General features: G+C 37.4%; 1 long non-coding RNA gene across 3 annotated transcripts in view; it reads right to left on the bottom strand.

The window, feature by feature from the left end:
- The window catches only part of Gm35632, a 48,917-nt gene extending 28,210 nt beyond the window's left edge, over window positions 1–20,707 (bottom strand). Inside the window, exons 1-4 of one of the 3 annotated variants that reach the window (XR_380302.1) lie at window positions 20,656–20,691; window positions 19,806–19,845; window positions 18,668–18,862; window positions 16,521–16,846 (exon numbers count right to left, since the gene is read on the bottom strand). This is a non-coding gene — a long non-coding RNA (predicted gene, 35632). Of the gene's footprint in view, window positions 1–16,520; window positions 16,847–18,667; window positions 18,863–19,805; window positions 19,846–20,655 lie in introns of those variants that run through there. The other 2 variants (XR_380301.1, XR_871637.1) reach the window with 2 other exon arrangements.
- Between the last annotated feature and the right edge of the window lie 369 nt (window positions 20,708–21,076).

Here is a 21,076-nt window from a genome sequence, read left to right as displayed (position 1 = left end):
ATATAAAGAACTCAAGAAGGTGGACTCCAGAAAATCAAATAACCCCATTAAAAACGGGGCTCAGAGCTAAACAAAAAATTCTCACCTGAGGAATACCGAATGGCTGAGAAACACCTGTAAAAATGTTCAGCATCCTTAATCATCAGGGGAATGCAAATCAAAACAACCCTGAGATTCCATCTCACACCAGTCAGAATGGCTAAGATCAAAAATTCAGGTGACAGCAGATGCTGGCGAGGATGTGGAGAAAGAGGAACACTCCTCCACTGTTGGTAGGATTGCAAGCTTGTACAACCACTCTGGAAATCAGTCTGGCGGTTTCCCAGAAAATTGGACATGGTACTACCGGAGCGTTCCGCAATACCTCTCCTGGGCATATATCCAGAAGATGTTCCAACTAGTAAGAAAGAAACATGCTCCACTATGTTCATAGCAGCCTCATTTATAAGAAGCTGGAAAGAACCCAGATGCCCCTCAACAGAGGAATGGATACAAAAAATGTGGTACATTTACACAATGGAGTACTACTCAGCTATTAAAAAGAATGAATTTATGAAATTCCTAGGCAAATGCTTGGACCTGGAGGGTGTCATCCTGAGTGAGGTAACCCAATCACAAAAGAACTCAAATGATGTGTACTCACTGATAAGTGGATATTAGCCCAGAAACTTAGAATACTCAAGATATAATTTACAATTTGCAAAACACATGAAACTCAAGAAGAACGAAGACCAAAGTGTGGACACTTTGCCCCTTCTTAGAATTGGGAACAAAACACCCATGGAAGGACTTACAGAGACAAAGTTTGGAGCTGAGACAAATGGATGGACCATCTAAAGACTGCTATATCCAGGGATCCATCCCATAATTAGCCTCCAAACGCTGACACCATTGAATACACTAGCAAGATTGTGCGGATAGGACCCTGATATAGATGTCTGTAGTGAGACTATGCTGGGGCCTAGCAAACACATACATGGATGCTCACAGTCAGCTATTGGATGGATCACAGGACCTCCAATGGAGGATCTAGAGAAAATACTCAAGGAGCTAAAGGGATCTGCAAGCCTGTATGTGGAACAACATCATGAACTAACCAATACCCCTGAGCTCTTGACTCTAGCTGCATATGTATCAAAAGATGGCCTAGTCGCCCATCACTGGAAAGAGAGGCCCATTGTACTTGCAAACTTTATATGCCCCAGTATAGTGGAACGCCAGGGCCAAAAAGTGGGAGTGGGTGGGTAGGGGGGTTGGGGGGAGGGTATGGGGGACTTTGGGGATAGCATTGGAAATGTAAATGAGGAAAATACCTAATTAAAAAAAAAGAAAATAACTTATGCTAAAAAACTATGTACCAAAAAAAATTAAATAAATAAAAAAATTCCTAGGCAAATTCATGGACCTGTCGGGCATCATCCTGAGTGAGGTAACACAATCACAAAAGAACTCATACAATATGTACTCACTGATAAGTGGATATTAGCCCAGAATCTTAGAATAATACCCAAGATATAATTTACAATTTGCTAAACACATGAAACTCAAGAAGAATGAAGACCAAAGTGTGGACACTTTGCCCCTTCTTAGAATTGGGAACAAAACACCCATAGAAGGACTTACAGAGAGAAAGTTTGGAGCTGAGACAAAAGGATGGACCATCTAGAGACTTCCATTTCTGGGGATCCATCCTATAATCAGCTTCTAAACACTGACACCATTGCATACACCAGCAAGATTTTGCTGAAAGGACCCAGATTTAGCTGTCTCTTGTGAGACTATGCTGGGGACTAACAAATACAGAAATGGATGCTCACAGTCAGCTATTGTATGGATCACAGGTCCCCAAATGGAGGAGTTAGAGAAAGTAACCAAGGAGCTAAAGGGATCTTCAACCCTATAGGTGGAACAACAATATGAACTAACCAGTACCCACCGGAGCTCGCGTCTCTAGCTGCATATCAGAAGATGGCCTAGTCATCTTACACCCATACACAAGTATTTACAATGGCTTAGGGGGAAGGTGGACTATACAATAAACTAGAATAGGAACTATGGCAAGGGCACAAAGTCCTTGCCCCTGACTTCTAAGATTAAGTGGACCTTAGGTGGGGCTGTTTTTTATCCCAGTTATTAACATTGAATTTTTTCCCAGGTGGTTCCTGCCTGTTCTTCGTGTTTGCCTTCCTTTGTTTTGTGTAAGAATCCAGTAACCTCATTGCACCTTGCCGATGTGTCACCTAACTTCCCTGTTTTCTTCTGTATAAAAAGCTTGATGCTCTATTTGACAAATTACATTCAGACCCAGCACACTCTCTCATGTCTGTGTCTGTCTGTCAACTCCTGCCGACTCTATGCCCATCTGTCCGAACCTCTGATTCCCACGGATTGAGGGGGGGGTGGCGACTGGGCCCGGTCCATAGCACTATATACCATCTCACAACTATGTATGATTTTTCCATGCACATGATTAAAACCAGTACATCATTAAAAAGATAGGTGTAGGGAACAAAGGTTTACATAAGCCAAAATTATCAATCAAAATAGAAGCTTACTATTACTAGCAATGAACTATTCTTTCTCTTCCCCTCCTCCTCCTCCTCCTCCTTCTTCATCTTCTTCTCTTCTCTCAGAACCCAAAAAATTTTATCAGAACATTTTTGAATCTGATAAACTCTTTCAGAAAATTTACAGTATACAAAATTAGCATATATAAGCCAATACTGCTTTTATATTACAATAACAAACTCACAATAAATAAATAAAACAATAATATTCAAAGAAGTAAAATACAGAGCCTGAGAAGACTGGGTAATTACTCATCAGAAAGCTGTCAAAATATGAAGAAAAATGGCCATGAAATGGTAGTCAACATTATTTACCACCAGAGAAATGAACATTAAAACTGCTTTGAGATTCTGTCTCACCCAATTCATGATAAAAGTCTTGGAGTAGTCAGGGATACAAAGGATATACCTAAATATACTAATGCAATTTATAGCAAGTCCATAGCCAACATCAAATTGAATAAAGAAAAACTCAAAGCACTTATACTGTTGCCAGTTAACGGTGGGGGTGGAGTCCGGACAGAATACCAGGAGCTTGGGGTTTTGCCCTACATGACTGATGGCCAAAGAATTATAGAGAGCTGGGGCCAGATGTCAGGAGCCTAGTGTCTGGGAGCTCGTGGGAGACTTCCTTCTGTCACTTGCCGAGTTATATGCTGTGTCTCGGGGGTTTAAACCTAGCTCAACCAGAAAACAGGCTGCCTTTCACAGTCCCACACATGTTCAGACTAAGACCACAAGGAGCAGCCCTGTTGGGATCCAATCTTTCTTTTGTAAACTTGTCCCATAATCCCAATTTTTACTCTTTGTTTTTATGCATCGGAAGTATATAAATTGATTTTTAAAAAATATAAAATGCGCAACTACAAGATTGCCTGACTTGGGCTCTAAATTTACTTTGAACAGTTTTTTTTTGAAATTTTTAAAAGACAATAAAGTTGCATTAAATGCATTTTGTGTCATGTGATAGCCATAAGTCTGTGGAGACAAGAGACAGAAGGATATGGCTTCAGGGTTGGACTATTAAGGTGACAAGATGTGGAGTTATGATGGTTTATCTTGATTGCCTACTGAGTCATAATTAGAATTAGCCTGGTAAGAAACCTCTGGGTATGCTTCTGAAGGTATTTCTAGATTAAACTAATTGAGATGAAAAGAGTCATACTAACTGTGGTTATAGGTTGTGGTCTGGACTGAATAAAAGAAGAAAGTGAGCTGAACACCAGCATTCATTGCTCCCTGCTTCCTGATTGCAGAAGCAATGTGATTACCTCAATCTCCTGTCACCATGACTTCCTTAATATGCTGTGGATTTTTACCAGGGTCACCTGGTTATGATTTGGATAAGGCGTCTGCTTTCCTCATCAATCCAGGGAAACACTCAATTGGAGTGACAGATGCTGAGTTTTGTAAGAGTCCTCTTTTTTTCAGCACATTTTTAGTCCAATCATTCTCTGAGATTTTGTTCTTACTCTATTGCTCCTTTTGAGGTAGAATCTATTGTTTCTTACCCTTACTCTTATCAAAATTGCTTTCAAACTTTGGGGGTCTTTTGTTTTTTTATGAATTTTTGAATTCTCTATTTCTGTGAAAAAAAATACTGGTATTTTAACAGTGACTGCCCCTTGCTGGTTCTTCCTCTTCTATTGATTATTATTCTTGTACATTGTGCTCAGCTTTGGTTTACTTTCCTCTTTCTTTGAAATCTTCTAGTTTTAGGACTTTAAATATTATCTATGCGTTAGGAATTTATATGCACAGTCCACTCATTCTCAAATTCTGTATTCAAAGCTTAATTCACTGTGAGAAAATGCTTAACAAAAACAAGTTAAAGAGAGAAAGATTTTTGGCTCAGGTTTTTAAAGATTCCAATATGCAGACACTTGACCCCAGGACTGTGAACCTGTGACAAAACAGAAGACCATGGCAGTGACAGTTCAAGGCTACTGGGAATTAAAAAAGGGGGCCCTTCTAGGATCAGGTCCCAGTAACCTTTTTCCTCCATTAACAATATATATCCAAGTTTCTACTATTTCCCATAATGCCACAAATCGTGCATTCACCCGTGGATTAATCTCTTGCTGTGGATTTTCACCAGGGCCACCTGATTATGTTTTGGATGAAGCTTCTGTTTTCAGAACACAGATATTAATTCAGTAATCTTGATTTGATCCATCAGGTAGAGTACAAACATTCTTTCATTCAACAGGTTAGACTCTAGGGCCGTGGTTCTCAATCTTTCTACTGCTTTGACCCTTTAATAGAGTTCCCCATGTTGTGGTGACCTCTAACCATAAAATTATTTTTGTTTTTATCTCATAAGTGTAATTTTGCAACTGGTATAAATCATAATGTAAATATTTGTGTTTTGTGGTTGTTTTAGATGATATCTGTTAAAGGGTTGTAGGACCCCCCCCCCCGACACACACACAAAGGCTTGTGACCCATAGGTTAAGAACTGCTGGTTTAAGAAGATATTTCATTTCAAAACCAAACCAACTCTAAATGTGTTAAATTTATATACCATTTCTTCACTTATAAAAATACATTTCTCATAAATGTATCTTTTTCAGAATATTTCTCTTCTATCTTTTATTAGAAATAGATTTTTTCATCATACAATATATATTAAATCTCCCCTTCCTCTACTCTTCCCAGTATTTCTCCATCTCTTCTTCTATCTGTATCTACTCCATTTATGTCTCTCGTTAGAAAAGAAGAGGCTTCTAGGAAATAACAATAAGCCAACAAAATATAATAGAATCAGATCAAACAAAAACTATCACATAAAAGTTAGATAAAACAAGTCAATAGAAAAAGAAAAATTAGAAGGCACAAAAATCAGGGACCACTTTTTCCACACGTTCAGAAGCCCTGATAAAAGTACTAAACTGGAATCTATAGCATATAGTTTCATATATTTGACTACAAATGTCATAATGTCATTTTTTTTAAACAACTGAGTAATACTCCATTGTAAAAACATACACGTTCTTTATCCATCATTCTACTGTTGAGGGACATCTAGGTTCTTTTCAACTTCTGGGTATTATTGAATCGAGCAACAATGAACACGGATGAGTGTTCTTGTGGTAGGATGAAGCATCCTTTGTGCATATGTACAAGATGGTATATCTGGATCTTACTATAAATGGAGCCCACTTTTCTGAAGTGCTGCCACAGTGATTTCGTAGCCATTTAGATTCACACTCCCCATCAGTAATGGAAGAGTGTCCCCCTTATTCCACGTAGCCAGCCTGTGCTGTCACTTAAGTTATTGAACTATTGATCTTAGCCATTCTGACAAGTGTAACATGGAATCTCAAAGTTGTTTTGATTTGCATTTTCCTGATGACTGAGGATGTTACATTCTGTTAAGTGTTTTCCCTGCATTTGAGTTTCCTTTATTGAGAATTTTTTGTTTAGATTTAGATTTAGAGAATTCTCTGTACCCCATTTTAAAACTGGATGGTCTAGTGTTTAAAGGTTTTTTTTTTATATATATTTTGGTTATTTGTCCTCTATCAGATGTGAAGTTGGTAAAGGCATTTCCCATTTTATACTTTGCTGCTTTGTCCAAATGATGATGTCCTTTGTCTTACAGAAGCTTTTTAATTTCATGAGGTCTCTTTTATTAATTGTTGATCTTAGTGCCTGCATTAACAGTGTTGTGTTCAAAAAGATTTCTCCTATGCCAATGTGTTCAAGGCTATTTTACACTTTCTCTTATTCCAGGTTCAGTGCAACTTGTTTTATGTTAAGGCCTTTGATACATTTGGAGTTGAGTTTTGTGAAGGATAAGTATGGATCTATTTGGATTCTTTTACATGCAGACATTCAGTTAGACCTGCAATATTTGTTGAAATGCTCTCATTTTTCCAGTATGTATTTCTGGCTTGCTTATCAAAAATCAAGGTTTCCTGATTCTACAAACTTATGTGCATGTTTTTATGCCACACTTTTTCTATCACTATAGCTCTGTGGTATAATTTAAGGTCAGGTATGGTGATACCTCCTGAAGTTATTTTATTGTACAGGATTTTTTTTAGCTGTGCTGTTTGTTTTTGTTTTGTCATATGAACATGACAAGTGTTCTTTAAAGATCTGTGAAGAATTGTGTTGTACTTTCTACAGGGATTGCATTGAATCTATAGATTCCTGTTGGTAAGATGGCTATTTTTACTGTTAGTCCTACTGATCCATGGGCATGAAAGATTGTTACATCTTTTGATATCTTTTTCAATTACTGTCTTCAAAGACTCAAAGTTTTTAGCATTAAAATTTTCACTTGCTTGAAGTTACCCCAAGATATTTAAATTATTTGGGGCTATTGTGAAAGGTGTTGTTTCTCTGAATCCTTTCTTAGTCCATTTATCATTTGTACATAGAAGGGTTATTGATTTTTGTAAGTTAGTTTTGTATCATCTACTTTGATGAAAGTATTTAACATCTGTACGGGTTCCCTGGTGGGATTTTTATGGTCACTTTTATATACCATCATATCACATGTAAACAAAGCTACTTTGACTTCTTCCTCTTTAATTTGTATCCTTTTGATCTCCTTCGGTTGATTTATTGTCCCAAGTAAGGCTTAAAGAACTATATTCAATAAGTATGTTGAGAGTAGACAATCTTGCTTTTTTTCCCTATTTTAGTAAAATGAGTTTCTTTCCATTCAAGTTGATGTTAACTATGGACTTGCCATAAACCTTTTAAATGCTCAGGTATATACCAACAAAAGAACACATACTGGCTTAACCTAGCACCTCCCCCGCACACACATATATAGCAGATGTGTAGCTTGTCCTTCATGAGGATCCCAAACAGTTGGAATGGGGGCTATCACAAAAGCTGTTGTCTGTACATGGGCTATTTATACTATCTGGGCTGCCCTGTCTGGCCTCAGTGAAGCGGAAGCTCCTAGCCTTGCAGAGGCTTGAAGTGCCCGGATTGTGGGGGTTACCCAGGGAGGCCCTCACCAACTCAGAGAGTAAGAGGAGGGAGGATGGGATAAATATTGCCAGGGGCATGACCAGGAGAAGGGCAGTGAGTGGGATGTAAAGTAAATAAGTAGAAAACATAAAATTAAATTTAAAAAAAAAAACTGCTTAGGTGTAGACCTTGGATCCTTAATCTTTCTAGGACTTTATCACAAATGGATTTTAGATTTTGTCAAAAGCCTGTCTGCATCTAATAAGATGGTCATGTCTTTCAGTCTGTTTATATAGTGGATTATATTTATAAATTTTCATATTTTGAACCAATCCTGCAACTCTAAAATGAAATCTCTTTAATCATAGTTAATGATCTTTTTGATGTCTTCTTAGATTCACTTTGCAAGTATTTCATTGAGAATTCGTACATCTATTTTCATAAGGGAAATTGATTGCCTCATCTATATTTGTTTAATGTATAGCTTTTTAATTCTAATTTTTTATTTACTTTACATCCCAATCAGAGCCCCCTTTTCTCCTCTTTCCCCAATCCCACCTTACAAATCTCTCCCCCAATTGTCCCCTTCTCCTCAGACAAGGGAAGCTCCCCTTGAGCATTACCCCACCCTGGACATCTAGTACCAGGTGGTCTAGGCACATCTCCTCCCACTGAGGTCTAATTAGTCAGTCCAAGTAGTGAGGGCAAGGATCCAATGGCAGGGGAGGGAGACCAAAACAGCCTCTACCCCACTTCTTAGGGGACCCACATGAAGACTAAGCTGCACATTTGCTACAAATATGTAGGAGGCATATGTCCTTTATGCTCCCTAGTTGGTGGCCCAAGCTCTCTGAGCCCCCATGGCTTCAGATTATTTGACTCTGTGGGTCTTCTTGTGGTGTCCTGCCCTTCCAATTTACTCACTTCTATCCCCTGTTTCCACAAGACTCCCTGGGCTCTGTCTGATGTTTGGCTGTCGGTCTCTGAATCTGCCTCCATCTGATGTTGGATGAAGCTTCTGAGGAGACAGTTGTGTTGGGTTCCTGTATGTGAGCATGGCAGAGTATCCTAAATAGTGTCAGGGGTTGGTTCTCTCTCACATGGTACAGGTCTCAAATTGGGACCATCATTGGTTGGCTATTCCCTCAGTCTCTGCTCCATCTTTTCCCCTGCATATCTTGTAGACAAGACAAATTTTAGATTGTAGGTTTTGTGGGTGGATTGATGTCTCTCTCCCTTCTCTGCAAGTCCTGCCTGGAGACAGAAGGTGGCCACTTCAGTCTCTATATCCCCCTCTGGTAGGAATCTAAGGTAGACTCCCTGTCTCCTCTCCTGTGTCTACCCTCCAGCTAATCACCAGAGATGCCCCTCCCCTTGTCAATTTCAATTCTCACTCCCAACTCTTTTTTGTCCCCCAACCCCCAACATCTGATTGCCATCCCTATTCCCACTCCTCACCTGCTATTTTACCCAGTTCCTTCTGTCCACCCACCTCCAATGGCTATTTAGTATCCTCTTCTGAGTGAGGTTTGTATTTCCTCCCTTGGGATGTCCCTATTACCCAGTTACTTTAGGTCTATGGATTGTAGCATGGCTGCCCTTCTTATTATGGCTTAAGTTCACTGATAAGTGAGTATAGACCATATATGTCTTTCTGGTTCTGGATTATCTCACTCAGAACAATTTTTAGTACCATCCATTTGCCTGAAAATCAATGCTGTCTTTGTTTTTGATAGCTTAATAGTATTCCACTGCATAAATGTGCCAAATTTTCTTTATCCATTCATTAGTTGGGGAACATCTATGGTGTTTCCAGTTTCTGGCTATTATGAATAAAGCTGCTATGAACATAACTGAGGCCCTGTGATATAGTGGGTATATGTTCAGGAGTAGTAGAACTATTCACAATAGTGATAGAATCAAATTGATTTTCAAAGTGACTGTACAAATTTTCACTCCCACCAGGAATGGAGGAGTGGTTCTATTTGCCCACATCTTCAACTACATGAGCTACCACTTGAGTTTTATATTTTAGCCTTTCTGATAGGTGTAAGATGGAATCTCAGGGTCATTTTGATTTGCATTTCCCTGTTGACTGAGGAGGTTGAAGATTTCTTTAAGTGCTTTTCTCCATTATTGATTCCTCTGTTGAGAATTCTCTACTAAGCTGTTGAACCTCATTTTTAAAATTGGGTTATTTGGGTTTTGGTGTCTAATTTCTTGAATCCTTTATAAATTTTGGATATCATCCCCCTGTCAGATATGGGATTGGTAAAGAACTTTTTCAAGTCTGCAGGCTGCCATTATTCCCTAAGAGCCTTTTCGGATAGTCCATCTCTAACAGAGCAAGCATGGTTACTGAGGTCAACATTCCTAACAGGGTTTTATTATGTGGAGTTTCATGCAGTGAATTAGGAATGTTTGAAAGAAGTTCCAAAAGAATGTTTTTCATATGTAGAAAGATGCTTCTTGTACAACAACTCCTTGGTATTCACACTAAAATTAGGGCTTGGGATGTTAGTAGTAGATCACTTGAACACCATGCCCAAGACTCTGGCTATGACTCCAGCACTGGCCCCTCAAATGTATGTTCATTTGGGTGAAATCTTTCATGATGTCCAATTTATTGATTGTTGATTGTAGAGTCAGAGTCATTGGTGTTCTGTTCAGAAACTTCTTCTCTGCCAATGAGTTCAAGGCTATTTCCTACTTTCTGTACATTTAGTTTATCTGGTTTTACATTGAGATTTTTTTGTCTACTTGGACTTGAATTTTGTGCAGGGTGATAGATTTGGATGTATTTGCATTCTTCTACTTGTAGACATCCATTTGGATCAACACATTTTGTTGAAGATGCTTTCTTTCTTCCATTGTATGGCTTTGTTGTTTTTGTCAAAACTCAAGCATCCATAGATATGTGGATTTATTTAAGGGACTTTGATTTTATTCCATTGATCAACCTGCCTGTTCTTATACCAGTACCGTGCAATTTTCATTAGTATTGCTCTGTAGTACAGCTTGAGGTCAGTGATGGTGATAACTTTAGAATTTCTTTTATTGTTCAAGATTGGTTTAGCTCTTCTGTTTTTGTTTATTTGATTGGTTGGTTTTTGTTTTGTTTTGTTTTGGGTTTTTTTTTCTGTATGAAGTTGAGTCTTGCTCATTGAAGGTTTGTAAAGAATTGTGTTCTTAATTTGATGGGAATTGCATTGAATCTGTACACTGCTCTTGGTAGGATGGTCATTTTTTTTCATATTAATCCTACTGAGTCATGAGAATGGGAGAGTGTTCCATCTTCTGATATCTTCCTTAATTTCTTTCTTCAGATAGTTGAAGTTCTTTGAAATTAGAGTTGATATAACTTCTCACTTCCAATTGGATAACCACATCCTTTTAGAACCAACCACAGCCTCTATTGTATAACCCGTGGATCAGGATTCAAACCCCAGCTATTAGTCACCACTGCCATGCTGTACAGAAGGGTCTATGCTGCTCTTGCCTGCAATACACAGATCTTGTTTTTCCCCTTTCCTCACCTTCCCCACCTATTTTCTATCAATACAGTAGCCAGAGCCATTCTCTTACTGGGTCATAGATGCTGTTCTGTTCAATCCTTTGAACTGTTACCATTTTACTCAGAGTAAAATTTAAAGCCTTTGTAACATTAGAAAAGATCTTGCCATGCAACTTCTTCAAGCTATTTTCTCTTCTCCTCTCACCAGACTCTTTGTTGTTCTTTGACCTTTCCAGGCACAATCTGGCCTTGAAGCTCTGGTTCTTGTGTACTTTTCTTATTGTGATAGTCCTCAAATATATGCAAGGATAACTTTATTTTATTTATGCTTTGGAAAAATACTAGCAACTCAATGTAAGTTATTTTTTACTTTTTTGTTTGAAAGTTATCTTCCTATTTATATCATTCATGGCCCTTTATTCTCCTCTAGTCTTTCTTGTTCTCTATCATGCAGCAGTTTCTAACTTAAGCTATAATTATTTCATATGTTAATTATTGTTTTAGTTCCATGGTATAAAGTATTAATAATCTTCATTATTAATTATTGATTGTTAGCTGATATATTCCAACTATTGAGACTTATTATTAACATTGTAGGTGGTTGGTAGCCTTTTTCTAATGAGTGGATGGATGTAAAAAGTATCAACTAATTACTTAAGATTCTTTTATTCATTTCAGGATCAGATTTTTTGGTTTGCTTAGGAGCAAAAAATTACTGTACAAAATAATTAGCTTCATAATGACATTTTAATTCCATGTACATTAAACATGTTTAACTTCATTACTCTTTTGTACCACTCTCCCTTTCTGATAGTTCTCTTCTTCTTCCAAATAGGCCTGCTTCTACCACCACCACCACCACCACCATCATCATCATCTTTGTTATCACCATACATACATATCTCACACATGTCTGAGTCATGCTTATTATTTTGCTTAATGTGACAGTTTACAGTTACAATGGCTTTTATGGCAGTGTCAAAATGTTGTTTTATATGGCTGAATGAAATTGTACTGTGTATGTATACATTGCATTTTCTTTATTGATTCATCTCTTGATAAATTCCTAGGCTGATTCTGTACCTTAGGATGGTAAATAATGCTGTAGTAAACATAGATATCCTAGTATCTCAGTCTTAGAATTGTGAAATCAGTGTGGTGATCATTTTAGTACTTTTTTTAATGATGTTAGTTATGTATGTCATAAAAGGATTCCTCTCTACCATAGGAATTGTGTGCAAGGATTTTCCCTTGATCTTTCTTCAGTCATTTCACTCCCCCCCCCCAAGGTTCTTTTTTATTTTAAAGTTAACTTTATTTTTATTTTTAATTTTAAAGTTAATTTACTATGTGCTTATAGCTTTAAAATTACATCTCCTTATTTCATTCCTTATTTCATATGTTATACGCCATTTTTTAAAAAAAATAAACTTATGGCTCAGTTCTCCTGTAGTACACTGGGAGTCCAACAGAAAGTTTTCAAAGTCCAGGATCCTTACTACCATATGTGTTCCACTGTTTGATTAGTGTTTCTTCATCAAGAAGTTTTGTAAAAGCTAGAAAGTAGGTTGGATATATAAAATGTTTTATATAATAAACAAATATCTAAAAGCATTTGTGATATTTACTGATTATTAATATGTGGAGAGCCGTGAGCAATTGCCATCACGAGCCTCCACTGTGCCTAACTGGTAAACAAGTAATGTGCGCAGGTGCAAGAGTAAATTCGTGCCAAGTCACTGCCCATCCCGGGGCGCAGTAGTGGGGTGATGAGTGAGCAGCTAATCAGGAGCTGACACGTCACATGGAGGGGTATATAAGCAGCATCATTTTCCTTGTTCGGGGTTGTTCTTCTTTCGCCTATGCAATCAATGCTCTCCCAATAAAGGTGTGCAGAAGGATCCTGTTGCAGCATCGTTCTTCCTGGCCAGTTGAGCGCATGCAAGATTAATACTAAAGATGGATTTTAGAAATCATATGAGCCCGTGACCTAGTGCTTTCTCTCTCTCCCTCTCTCTCTCCCTCTCTCCCTCTCCCCTCTATGTGTGCATATACACACATTGCCCGTGAGTATCCAGAGACTATGCAAATGATTTATCCTAAAAAATAGTTATTTGTAAAATTAAAGGCATTTTAATTTGCTTTTAAGTTATGTCTATTTTCTTTTTTTACCAAAATGTGAGGATAAGTGTGTTGTGCAGTATTTCAGCAGATGGCTGTCTTTGACACAATGTTTAGAAAAGCAACATGGTGACATTCTGCATTAGCTAGAGCAGACCGTCATTCCCCAAGATGTTAAGGCAACTTATGCTGAAAACTAGGGATGTGGAGTTGAGGATTCCAACCCAAGCTGTAGATTATCATTCAAGTTCCTTAAAATAAGTATTTCTTAAAGTACCCTTTGGTACATAGGCAAGGTCCTAGACATTTTTAGTTCTTATGTTGAGGGTGGGTGCTATTGGCATTTGGGGTAGAGGCCAGAAAGTCAACAATGTACTTGAAAGTTCTCAAAATAAGCAGATTACTTAGACCCAAATGGCAGTAGTGGTAAGGGCAAGAAACATATTGAACTAAGGTAAGTGAATCTACATTTGCTTTGCTTTCAATCACTTCAAAATGGGCACTACACTGGTTTAATGCAACATTTTTTGAAATATGTTATCAAATGAGTCCTATCGGATATTCTGTATGAAAAGAAACCAATGTGTATAGAAATGGTGTCTACTATGTTGCTATCTTGTAAATCTATGAAGAGAACTAGCACCTTAAATGCTCTGATGAGTCCTGTGAGGAGAATCCATTTGGCTTTGCCAGCTCTCTACTTGTATTCTACTGTATAACAGATTTGACATAGTCCCCATGAACCATGATGATGCTTCTAGACCCAGTAACTTCCTCAAAGCCCTGGAACAATTTGTCATACTAGATTATATTAACTCTTTAAGTCATAACTATGAAGTAACTTTAGCATTTTCAATCATACAAACCCTTTGTTCCAATATATCCTTTCACTATCATTTATGAGGGCCAGTGGGAATTTTTTATTAATCAGGATAAAGTTTTCTTTTAAAAATATTTTATTATTTGGTGTCAGATGATAATTTTCTGCATTAGATCTCTCCTGCTACCTTGCATGACTTGGGGACTGAACCCTGTTTACTAAGCTTGGATGCAAGTGTGACTTTCTTGCCCAATTTGTATTTTTTCTAACTATAGAATTAAAAGATTATCATTTTAGAAGATATATAAAATACACACAAGCAAAAAAATCTCCCCTAACTCTGTCACTCTTAATTTATTATATTTTCAGATTGATTTATGAGTATATTTTAAAACCAAATATAATTGTGACTGTTTCTTGCATTCTCTTTTAATTAGAATATATAACTTTGATATTATTGTATGATTATAACAACAACAGAAAAGGAATATTCAGGCATCATTTGGATGTAGTGAGAATATATTTGATATATTGGTTCAAGGTATTCAATCCATGCGGATGGATCACTTACATAACAGAGACCCCTATTAAAGGGCACTGTGTTTGTTTTGGTAGTTTTTAGGGTACACCTATGAATGATGTTCTACATATACATTTGTATACACTCTTATTTCCCAGAAGTGTTGTATGAACCAGCTGGGAAGGAGACAGAGTCAGGGATTCACTACTGACAGTGATAGATATAGCTTAAGGCTTTGATACTAAAACCTTGCTTTCTTTCCTCAAGATAATGAGCATGAGTGACACCAAGTCTTATCTTTATCTGCATGTCTTATGTGTGCACATGTGCATGTTGATGTCAGGTCCACTGGAGCTAGAGTTATAGCTGTTGTGAGCTGCACAATGTGGGTGCTGGGAATTGAACTCATGTCCTCTACAATACCAGCAAACACTCTTAGCCACTTAGACATCTCTTCAGACTCTAGGTCTTTTATTCTTATATTTTTCCTATCTATTTTAGAGACCCACAGCTAAACATTAGATAGAACTTATGGAAGAGTGGGGAGAAGGATTTAGGAACCCAGAGGGGATAGGGACTCCACAAGAAGACCATCAGAATCAACTAACCTGTATTTGAGGGAGGGGTTCCAGAAACTGAATCACCAACCAAAAAGAAAACAAGGCCTAGACAAATTCTCCTCACACATATGTAGTAGATATGAAAATTGGTCTGCATGTGAGTCCTCCAACAACTAGAGCAGGAGCTTATGCTGACTCTGTTACTTGCCTGTAGTTCCTACACCCCTAAATAGTTTGCTTTGTCTGGCCTCAGGGGAATAAGATGTGCCCAGTGCTGCTTTAACTGGAGGATCCAGGGAGGGCTGGTAGCCAAGGGGCCCTCTCCCTCCTCAAAGGAGAAGAAGAGCTTTAGGGGGAGGGGACCATGTGACATGGACTGGGAGGTAGAAGTTAGATGACAATTCATAAGCAATCCTGAAATGGAACTAAGGTTCTCTGATTTGGTGGTAAGAGCCTTCATCTACTGAGCTATCTCGCCACCCCTGGGTATGGATGTTCCATTGGTATCTCCAATTTATAAATACTACTGAGTCTGTATCAAAACATGTAGTAGGTCTAATTACTGTACTGGTTCTTGAGATGCACAGTATGCAGTGAAAATAGAGAAACCAACATGAAGAAACAGAGTGACACAGTTGACAGGTAACTATAAGAATGAACACTGGGACTTGGGAACTAGGAAAAGCTTCCTGGCAGACAAGTCCTCTTCCGGAAGACAAATAGGGGTTCTGAGGGTAAACACAGAAAATTATGGGTGCTTCTAGCCTTTGTGCCTGTGTAACATGTCAGACAGCACATATCTCTGAGTGTAGACAACATATCAGGGAAAAAATATGAACTCTATAAATACAAATAAGAAACAAGCCTAAGTGGAGCCCAAATTTTGAAAGCACAAGTGATTTAAGCTTTCTCCTGGTAAAGGGAGGGATTTGAAAGTAAACTGATTGATGCAAAGAATGCTGGGAGGTTATGATCGCAACTCCTTTGCATACCCACAATACCAAGGAAAAGATAGCTTCAAGCTTATGTGTGCATCTATCTTAAAATTTCAAATCATCACTTTGTATATCATTTCTAAAAAAGATTTTAGATCTTTGATTTATTTTTTCTGGTCATTACTATTCTTGTTAATATGGCAATTATTTATACTTCTAGTACTGGACTTAAAACAATAGGAAGGGAACACAAAATATAAGGGTTAGCAAACTTTATAGGAGAACTTTGTAGCAAACTTTGTAGCAAACTTTGTAGGGAAAGTTTTCTATGTTTTATACTCCTATGTTCATGCTGAACACATTTATGCTAATTTTGGGTCCTGCTACTTTTATACAAAGCCTTTCCAGACAGGGTGGTGATATGAGCTTATTTGATCATTTTCATGTACTTGGAAGACTTACTTTATTCCACACAGATTAATGAATAGTATCAATAGGTTGAAAAGATCTATTTTGAAGAAGTTACACTTTTTGGTCAGGAAGTGAAGATAATTTTTATTCTACAGAAGGAGACATTTTGTTTACACTCTGATCTTAATATTTTCGAAGTTTTAATTATATATTTTAATATAAAACTTTGAACTCTGAAAATGTAGCCATCTTGACAAAAGTTGGTGAAGACTTCTTGTCCTCTGTATGAAGGTTTCTGCTCACTTTCCATTTCCATCATGTAACAGGGATGGGAACAAATCATCTTTACTTGCTACTTGGCTCATGTTTGAACCAGAGAAAAAGAGTTGGATGTTTTCTAGAGAGATTTTTTTTTCTGCCTGAAGTTGAGCTGTTGAAAGCAACTTTTCACACTTTGTGGATTTACCTAATTACAGAATAATGGACAAGAGAGACAAAAACATATCCAATAAGTAGAACTACTTAGCAGAAAATAAAATTCACTCAAACTGTCTGGATTTTATGAAGTCTTCACCTGATCTCCTTCTGATAAGGTAGCTAATGCTTATCTTATAGATGGAGACATTAACATTTAGTGATTTTTTTAATAGAAGCGAATATATATAAATATGACCTGGAATGGGAAAAGGAATTATTTCTTATATTGTCATTACATCACTTTATCATCATGAACTCATAAATAAATCCTCACACAAGTACATTATAATAATCAGTCAAATATTGCCCAGTCCCAAACTCTGTCTACAACAGTGGACTTCTATACAATCAGAATGGCCATATGAAGCCACGAATCTTTGCACATTCACTACCAATGACACTTTCCTAGACATAATTTCTAAAAGGAAAAACTATGACAGAGTTGAAACTAGAAAAAAAGAATTCACTTTATGCCCTTTGTCAAGACTCTCGTGTGCTTTGCCTGCATTCCACCCTTCCTTATTATACCTCTCTTGGTCTCCTTTCTAAATCGTATACTAGCTTCCCACTGACAAGCAGTTTGTATATAAACATGCATACATTATTTCTCAGAAAATCTTCCAGGACCCACTCCAGATTCCTGCTGTGAAGATGCATCCGTAGGCAGGTGCGTTGCCTGGGGCAACCAGGTAAGTGTCAAAGGGCCTTGCATTTCTGAGACCTTTAAAGAAATCTGATGTGCTAATAAATCCAGAATGATTGGTCCTTCATCGTTTGTGAAAGGGGGACTGTGAAGGGCCACTCCTTTGTCATAAAGATTTCAAGAGCTTCTCATTTCATCTCAAGGTTAGGTATAGTTACACACTGCTGATAAAGTAGTGATTGCTAACTGACTGACATCTCAAAAAGAAAGAAAACCTCAGATCATTTATTAGAATGTAAACATTACAGATGCTCAATGATTCATGTTTTCCTAAAGAACTAAGGTTTAATTAGCAGAAATAGACTTTTGTTTACAAATAGAACATTAACTTATTGTTAAATTTTTGTAGGGGGTAATTTTGCTCAAATACACTTATCTTGAAATTTGTAACATATCATTTACTTTATATTCTTTTCCACTCCCAAGGATTCATGTAGAAAAATGTTTCTTTTTTCTTCCTAGTTTGGAAAGATTGTATATGAAGAAAAATGAGCTATTGGATGCTTCAGTTCCATTAATAACCATTACCAGCAGGATCTAACCCAGAATCTATGACAGTAACAGTCTCAGGGAGAAGCCCTGTCTTGGTTAGGGCGTTCAAGTCTCCCTCTCATGCCCTGTAATGATCCTTGCATGACTAATCTGCAGTTACATTTAAGTATCTCTCATCTAAAACTGTTCATATTCATTTTGAAAATTCTCATTTGTGGCATATTCACCAGCAAGAAATGCAGCTGAGAAATTAGAAACCCTTTTTACATAGGTGTTTATAGAATGCTATAGGATTTGTTCTTTGTGACCATAATGTCCAAAATAATGTTAAATAAAGTAAAATAGGACATTTAAAATACAATTAAAGAAAGACATTTTTAGAAATGCTTTTTGTAAATTGACAGAGAACATTTTAGATGCTTTATGAGAGGTATATCCCAGAGGAAGAAAAAGTATAATGGAAAATTGCCCAAGGAGGACATTTAAGTAAGTGAGTAGAGGCAAAGTAGGACAAAGGCTATTTGGCAAAAGTATGAGAGACTGGGCTGCTGTGTGCAGCAGGCTGACAGAAATGACAGGAAGTGCTGTAGAGCTCCGAGTATAATGACCACTCACCTCAGCAGAAGAAACTTTCAATTCTTTGAAAATTGTGCATTTGGAAAGATGTGAGTGAAATTGTCCATTTGACTTCATTGGTTTCATTGGTGGTGACCATCTTCCTGAGGATTTCCAAGGTTTTGCCTCTGTGTTGATTCACTGAATAAATAAATAGTATGTTTGCCTGCTTGGTTCTAACTTTTTTTCCTAAATCTGAGGAGAGAGAGAGAGAGAGAGAGAGAGAGAGAGAGAGAGAGGTATCGTAGAGTGTTGCTTTCATCTCTTTCATGTCTTGAGTATCTCTGTCACATGTGAACAACCCACCACATTTTTCTTTTGAATGAATGAATGAATCAATCAATCAATCAATCAATGATGCAGTGGTCTTCTATCTGTGTAGTTTAATTTCATTATTTCGGTTCCTGGTCTCCAGTGAATTTAGGTACTTATTTAAACCCTTCCCTCTTGAAGTTATATTTCTAACCTGAGTGTCTGTATTATTATTTTACTATGTTTGTCATCTGTACTTGTCCTTGATTTTAAAAATTCTTCTGCTTTGCACTATGCCTGGGGCAGCTTAGGGAGTCAGCAAGCATTTGTTAGGAATTTATATATTTCTCTCTCTGATCATAATTTCCATTCCCTGCCATTGGTCTCCAGCTGGGTCTTGATTGAACTCAACAACTGCATGAAAACATGACCTGACCAAATTGAAATCTGGACCAGAACCTCATTTCCCCACCTAGATTTCTGGTAGCCTGCTGTATTTCATTTACAGTATGACAAATCTATACAGAGAATTTAAATACCAGCTAATCTTAGATAGTACTTTCTATTGACTGCATCAAGCCTTATAAAAATTTGACTCTACAGATTCATATTTAGGTACAAATGACATGTTAAGAAAATGTTATGAAATGTTAAAAGACATTTCCACTCTTTACCATCCTTTGTATGTTGTGGTGTGTGTGTGTGTGTTCATATACAAGTGCTTTAAAATTATGGGCCTTCAAATGCCTAATTTTTGGTTTCTTTTAAAACCCTTTCTATTAATCATTAAATCTCTGCAAACATATACGCAATAGTGTTCTATATCAGAATCATTTTCAGATGTCAAAACAATAAAAAACAATTTAGAGTTGCAGGAGATATTTACCTTCAAATGTGCTGCTGATCAGTAATTGCAGTTGAGTAATCTAGAGTCAGGAAGACTGAGAGTCAGAGCACATGGTGGAGATAAGCTGGGTTTCTAATTTTCTCTATAAATGACTTGCTATTGGCCAGAAAAAAAAATGAAGGCAGATGCAAATGAGTGAAAGCAAGAGAGAATGAGCACACATGCCGGATGAGAAAATGGCAGATTTAGTTGAAATCTGGAATAAAGTTTCAGCATTGAGATGACATAAAATCAGATCTGAAAAGTAATTTAAAATGCAATTGTTAAATCTAGGAATTTAGTGTCATGCATACAGAGAGAAAGATGCAGCTGGGAGGGTGGGTGCAGAGTAAGTAGAATCAGTTCCAGATGTGAGCACTTACGAATTCAATACTTGTTGATTTACTGCAGGGGATTGTGGCAGAGCCACAGGTTGAGCAATTAGTACTGGGTTCCAAGACTTGAAAGGAAGAAGCAGCATGAAAAACAGCTTGTTCTGGAGCAGTTTCCCCCTAGTCCACACACTGGGGTCGCTTACCTAGCTCTATAAAGGAAGAATGCCTAGGTCCAATACCTAGAGTCTTAAATTTAATTGTTTAGTGTCTGGCTAGGATGTTGGGTTTCAAAAGATATCCAGCTCATTGTCATGTACAACCAAAGTTGAAAATTACTACTTGAAAATTATTACTATTACATCTATCTTTCTATCTATCTATCTATCTATCTATCTATCTATATACCTACCTATCGATATATATGAAAAAGATAAGAAGGAAGAATAATAAACTAGTTAGTGGAGGAAGAAATGGAGCTGAAGCAGACATCAACCCTCAGATAAGTTTTTGCTTACCTGTTTCACAGCTGTTCCCTGAGCAGAGCACCTACTGATATGGACACTGACCCCTGACAGAGTTTTCTATTCTAGGTACAGCAGTAAAACTTTAACTCAGTTGCTCATCTTATGGAACATAAAGTTTAAATTGTAATCAGGTTGTGGGGTCAGGTAGAGAAAAAGGAGAGAGGGGAAAGGCTCATCTTGGAAGAACCATAGGTAAGAGACAAATCAAACAATGGAACAATAGAGTTGGGAGGTGTCCTTTCCAAACTGAAATAAGCATGTTTGGGTGTAATGTATTCTGAACTAGGCACATTCTTGGTGTTTTTTAGTCAGGAAATAATTTTTAGGTTCCTAAATATCTTGATGGGAAGAAGTTCTGGTGCCAAAAGCTTGGGGCATTTTCCCAATTATCATTTAGAAGTGGCTAGGTTGA

The sequence above is a fragment of the Mus musculus genome, chromosome 10, assembly GCF_000001635.26.
Source record: "Mus musculus strain C57BL/6J chromosome 10, GRCm38.p6 C57BL/6J".
NCBI classification, from domain to species: Eukaryota; Metazoa; Chordata; class Mammalia; order Rodentia; family Muridae; genus Mus; species Mus musculus.
The sequence above is the reverse complement of the archived record's forward strand: the minus strand, read 5'-3'. Positions and strand labels throughout refer to the sequence as shown.